The sequence below is a fragment of the Pseudorca crassidens genome, chromosome 7 (assembly GCF_039906515.1).
Source record: "Pseudorca crassidens isolate mPseCra1 chromosome 7, mPseCra1.hap1, whole genome shotgun sequence".
NCBI classification, from domain to species: domain Eukaryota; kingdom Metazoa; phylum Chordata; class Mammalia; order Artiodactyla; family Delphinidae; genus Pseudorca; species Pseudorca crassidens.
In genome coordinates this window covers 37,785,688-37,792,212 of record NC_090302.1, presented here as the reverse complement: position 1 = coordinate 37,792,212, position 6,525 = coordinate 37,785,688, and the positions used below count along the sequence as shown (strand labels likewise).

The 6,525-nt window shown below is 43.1% G+C and overlaps 1 pseudogene; it reads right to left on the bottom strand.

The window, feature by feature from the left end:
* Nucleotides 1-319: 319 nt before the first annotated feature.
* The window catches only part of LOC137228336 (ras and EF-hand domain-containing protein-like), a 60,152-nt pseudogene continuing 53,946 nt past the window's right edge, over nucleotides 320-6,525 (bottom strand).

The following is a 6,525-nucleotide window of genomic DNA, read 5'->3' as shown; positions in this document are numbered from 1 at the left end:
GCTGTTGGAGACATTTCACTGGGGAATCTGGGTGGCAGCACAGCTTCCAGGAGGGCAAGACCCACCAGGCTGCGGGTGAGAGTAACTCACTAGTCTCCTCAGACAAAGGACTCTGACTTACCTCTCCCCTAACCACAATCCGCTTCAAAAGAGATGATTTTCCAAAACTACACGTAACGTTTCTTTCACCGTTCATTATTTAAGAAACTGAATGCTGGCAAGCAGGGAGTTAGGAGACTTGAGTTATACTGGAGATTATGCTTTTAAATCACAGGGAGGTTCGAGCATGGGTATTTTCACTTGGCAAAATGGTAAATCGTTCTAAGTACTAGTGTGCTTTTTTAATGAGATATAATTCACATACCAAAAACTTCACCATTTAAAATACACAATTTAGTGGGTTTTAGTATATTCACAAAGTTGTGCAACATTATCACAATTCCACAACATTCTCATCATCCCCCAAAGAAACCACACACCCATCAGAACTCACTCCCTGTTCCTCCCTTCACCAGCCCCTGGCAGTCACTTGCTGTTGTTTTTTTTTTTTTTAAGTGAAACGTGACAACTTTCCTGTGCTTTGTATTTTCAGTAGCGCGTGGCTTTATACGTTTTCATTAGAATTTTTAAAATTTATTTATTCATTTATTTTTGGCTGTGTTGGGTCTTCGTTGCGGGCTTTCTCTAGTTGCGGCGAGCGGGGGCTACTCTTCGTTGTGGTGTGCGGGCTTCTCATTGCGGTGGCTTCCCTTGTTGCGGAGCATGGGCTCTAGGAGCATGGGCTTCAGTAGTTGTGGCTCGCGGGCTCTAGAGCACAGGCTCAGTAGTTGTGGTGCACTGGCTTAGCTGCTCCTCGGCATGTGGGATCTTCCCGGACCAGGGCTTGAACCCGTGTCCCCTGCACTGGCAGGCAGATTCTTAACCACTATGCCACCAGGGAAGCCCTTCATTAGAACTTTTAACACTTAATTCAAACCATGGACTTTATAAGTGTTCTGAGATTATAAAATACTCTCTTCTATATACAAACGATTTCTGTTGCAAAAATGTTTTCTTTTTTTATACATAAAAGAATAGATATTTCTGTCTCCACTGGAGCTTGAAACATTACCATTTTTTTCCTCAATTAAATTCTGTTCTTGTATATGAAGTGAGAAGAATCAATACTCAAATATTTTAAAAGCATGAATGACCCGAGTCCTTATTAACTGTGGGCCATCTCGCTCTCCTTCCCACTGCTTAAAGACCTACAGAGCTGAGAGGGCCAAGGCCTGAAAGGCAAAGCTGCTTGTTTACAGACAAGGAAACGGATCTAATGTGGGCTGGTGACACGTCCAAGACTACAAGGCTAGTTTACAGCACAGCTAGGATGGTAACCCCCTTTTCCTAGTTTTCTAGTATTGAATATCGGAAGTAAATGTTATAGGTTATCTACAAAATCAGCCACCATATGAATCTAATTATGTCAGTGAATTTCTTCTATAGCTTTGATCTGAGCATGTGATTTTTTTTTTACCACTTTAAAAACCTATATGTTATCTGGTAAGACTTTGTGAGGACAAGACAGGTACATTTAACCAGGGGGCCCAAATCATTCATTGAAACATAGCAAACAAGAGCTGAGGTTCTGGAGGGACCCCAGAGCATCTCTCAGATTCCACACACTGTAATTCTCCACACGACAGTGTCCGTAGGATGCCCCACTATGCTATGTAAGAAGCAAACAAGTCACATACATTCGGTACTCTGGAAATGAAGGCCTCATGGGCCAAGAATGTTTGGGATTTAACCATTGCAACAATTCATCTGGGCTGACTTTTTGGAACTGGTCCCACTCAGACTGGAAATGGATTTGCTGTCATCCTCACCAGTTCTTTTCTTCACTTCCCTGGAGAGAGAAAGAGAGACATATAGACAGAGAGAGAAAGGAGATTACTGAGGTATAAAACTGAACCGTAAACAGCTCATAGAAATAAAACGGCACTACTGAGCACTTGCTATGCACCAGCCAGACAGTGTTCTAAATGCTTTGTAGCTGTTGACTTATTTAATTCTCACAACAACTATGTGATTTTATTGTTCCCCATTTTATTTTTTTTAATTTTTTTTTTAATGATTTTTGGCTGTGTTGGGTCTTCGTTGCTGCGAGCGGGGGCACTCTTCGTTTGCAGTGCGCAGGCTTCTCATTGCCGTGGCTTCTCTTGCTGCGGAGCACAGGCTTAGTTGCTCCGCGGCACGTGGGATCTTCCCAGACCAGGGCTCGAACCCATGTCCCCTGCATTGGCAGGCGGATTCTTAACCACTGCGCCCCCAGGGAAGCCCTGTGCCCCATTTTATATGTGAGGAAACGAAGACAAAAAAAGAAGTTAAGAAATTTCCCTTCGGTCACACAGCTGGAGAAGTGGCACAGCAGTTGGGCTCCAGCACCTGCATTCTAAGCACCAGGTCACACACTCATGCATGAACACACACACATACCCAGGTGCATACACACATGTGCACAGACACACATGCCCAGGTGCATACACATGTGTGCACACACACGCACACAGACTACTCTTGCTCTCTCCTGTGGTTTCACATGGCTTATAGTCTGCCACACGCACAGCTCACGCCTTAGGATTCTGGAACCTGGCTCCCGTCCCCAGCTAATGCACAAAAGCAATGATGACTTTATAACCATTCTGTAGTTATACACGATCATGGAGATAACAACAGATGGTTAAAATCCAGGAAAAAAGAAGTCTTCCTTTTGCCTCTTCCTAAATTTCTTTTAGAATTAACTTCTAGAGGCAGCACCGGACCTAAGACCTCCATGATCTTATGAAAGCCCCCTAGGAAGTCTCCTATCCCTGGGGATGCTTGGGAAATACACCCTTAGACAAGCTGAATGGCAGTCTCTGTGGGTGAGGAGAGTGTGGCAGCTCGTCCCCAAGATGGTCCCAAAGAAGTCTGCCTCCCTGTGGTGGTGAAGCTTGTGCGGCTGCCCCCTGGTCAGCACCGCCTCTGTGACTGCTCAGACCAGTAGAATGGCGAGGAAATGGTGTGCTGAGATTTCTAAGCCAGGCATTAATCAGGCCTGGCCGCTCTGAGCTGCAATTTAAGCAGCCCAGGGTTCTTCGCGGGAGAGAGGTAAGAGAGGTCCCGGGGGCTGAGATCCACAGGGAGGAGCATCCTGGCCGCAGACGTGCAGACGCGCCACAGCCTGTGTCCATCTGACTGCAAACACACGAGACACCCAAGGGAGAGAAGCTGAGGACTCTCCAAGCGAGATCCAGTCAATTCTGGTAATTTCAGAAAATAAAAAGTGGTGCTCTTCTAGGCAATTACATTTTGGGTGGTTTCTCACAGAGCAGTAGATCCTGGGAACTGGCATATGGCATATTCCCGGCACGGCGACGCTGTTCAATAGGAATAGAATGTAATGAAATCCATATATGTAATTTAAAATTTTTAGCAGCCACATTAAAAAATGTAAAGAGACAAGTGAAATTTTATTAATATATTTTATTTAACTCAGTATTGCAAAAATACTATCATTTCAGCATGTAACCAATAAAAATATTAATGAGGTATTTTACAATGTTTATACTGTCTTCAAAACCCAGTATTTATTTAATATATCCAGCACATCTCAGCTTGGATCAGCCATACTTCAGGCAGCTAGTGGCCACCAAACCGGTCAGCACAGCCCCAGAAGGAGCTGATACCTGCTAACCTTTGAAAACCACTACACTGTGAGTAGGAAACAAAAGGGGAACTAGTTCTTGCTGAAGGCCAGTTAATAAATGCTATGTTACGTGTCTTCACATATTCCTTATTTAATACAAATAACACTCACACCTGCTCGCACAAAATCCTGACAGGTGACAGGTGAGCATCACTGTCCTCACTTCATAGATAAGGAATCAGAGACTCAGGAAAAGAAGGAAGATACACAGTTCAATCCATAAACCCTATAAGACTCAGTTTAGACTTCTAACCTCCAGAACTGTAGGATAATACATTTTTATTGCTTAAACCACAAGGCTAGTGGGAATTTGTTACGGTGACGATAGAAAACTAGTACAACTTCCAAATGCCAAATCTCGACCCATTTGGTCATTCAGTAAATGTCTGATTTATGCCAAGCTCTGGGATCCTCAACTAGTGAGTTTTGAGAGAGAGACAGATGTCTTCTAAATAAATTGTTACCAGGTCCCAAGAGAGCTGCTAACACACAAGCACAGCGTTTGCAGGAACACAAAAGGTGCACCACAGTTGTGCTGGGGCGAGGGGAAGGCAGCTTTGTGGAGACTGAGCTTCAGGGAGACTTTGACAGTGGAGCGACCTCTTGATGGGATAGGAATTCACCTTCATGTAATGAGGACGGGAGATCCCAGGTGCAGGAAACAGCATGCATGAGGCGAACAGGCATAAAAGAACTTGGCCACAACTGGAAGCAAAGTTTGCTGTGTGGATAGATTATCTTTCATTTGGGAAGCAAGATAAGAGATGCAAACAAAGGTAGGTGAGGTTGGGCTCTGAGGGACACCTACCTACAGCAAGAAAGAAAGTCTTAATTGGATTTTTATTTATAAAGATTACCCTGTTTACAGGGTGGGGGATGAACTGATGCTGGAGAAACTCTGAGGCAGAAAATGAGGTGCCTCCTGCACTACCTGGAGGAGGAAATTCTGAGGCCTGAAGCAAAACAGAGAGAGAGAGAGAGAGAATACGGACAGATTCAAGAAAGATTACAGAGAGGTCACCTAATCAATAGGGCCCCAGAACCCACTAGAGGTAGGTGATGGAGAAAGAGAGGAAGGAGTCAAGACTGATTCTGGTTGGTAGTTTCCTGAGATAGGAAATGTAGAATGAGGAACAATTTTGAAGAAAAATTAACACATTAGAATTCGGACATGTTGGGGCAGTCATGCCTATGGAATTCCCATTTGTTAGTGGATGGGAATATGGTCATGGAATTTTTTTAAAAGATGAGGATTAAAAATACAGAAATTGGAAGTCATCAGCTAGACATAGTTCTAGAAACCATGGGTGTGGAAGACATTAGGCAGAGAGAGAAAGGAAAGAGGAAGAGAGTGCAGAACAGAATCCTGAGATTACCAGCATTCAAAAGGCAAGCCAGAGATTCAGAGTAGTGAAAAGTCCCAATTTTACTCTTAGTAGCTGTGTCACTTCGAGCAAGCTGATTAAGCATTCTAATTCCCAATTTTCTTATCTGTACAATGGGTATAGTACTCACAGCATCCTCACAAGACAACTCACATCGCTCCCTTCTGGGAGGTCCAACAGCCTCTATTAGCTACATAACATATGGCTGCCTGGTCATATATTTTGTTTTCTTTTTTTCCTCTAATATTAAACTGTATGGCCTGTCTTACATACCCTGATATCCCTACAGGGCTTTGATGCTGAGCACTCATAATTATGCAGATATTATTGAACCTGAAAGCAAATATTAAGGGAAAAAAAACAGGTACCCATATTGTTCACCTGGACTTCAGCTTCTTTAATCTACCAAAAATGCAGGCACATCCCACTTTAAGGAAATCAGGAAGATACAATTTCATACAACTCAAACAGGTTTAAGGCTGGGAAAATTAAATTACCTCACCAAAAACTACCATGTGCTTCACAACTGCATTTTGAATGACTCAATCTTATGGACAGGTTTACACCCAGTGGGCTCAGCAATGGTGCTGATACATCAGCCTGAACTTTTTGTGTTTTTCTCAAATTTCAGGCCATTGATCGATTTAATGCCTGTTGAACTTGAATGTTTAAAGCCTGTGGCTCTAGTGACGGCAAATGTATTTACCAATAGACAATGGTTGGGATGAATTTCCTATCAGCCCTACACGGAAAGTGCATTTCTAGGAGAAACTTTTCCTGGGATTGAGAGGTTTTCCAAGAAAAAGCAGAGGAGTTCAGGTTGTTAACCAAACATTTATGGCCTCCCTTCGAAAACATATTTTGTTTCAGACAGTGCAAATCCATAAACTCTTCTAGTTCAAGTTTTATGACATGACATGGAATGAAAGGGACCATGCCGGGAAATATCTTATGAAATCTAAATCAAGAACTTACATGTTTTGCATTATATATAACATTCTAAAGGCTGTAACACTTTATTTTTTTTTCACATCTTTATTGGAGTATAATTGCTTTACAACGTTGTGTTAGTTTCTACTGTACGACAAAGTGAATCAGCTGTACGTATACATATATTCCCATATCCCCTCCCTCTTGAGCCTCCCTCCCACCCTCCTTATCCCACCCCTCTAGGTCATCACAAAGCACTGAGCTGATCTCCCTGTGCTATGCAGCAGCTTCCCACTAGCTATCCATTTTACATTTGGTAGTGTATATATGTCCATGCCACTCTCTCACTTTGTCCCAGCTTACCCTTCCCTCTCCCCGTGTCCTCAAGTCCATTCTCTACGTCTGCAACTTTATTCCTGCCCTGCCACTAGGTTCAGCAGTACCATTTTTTTAGATTCCATATATTCGTGTTAGCATACG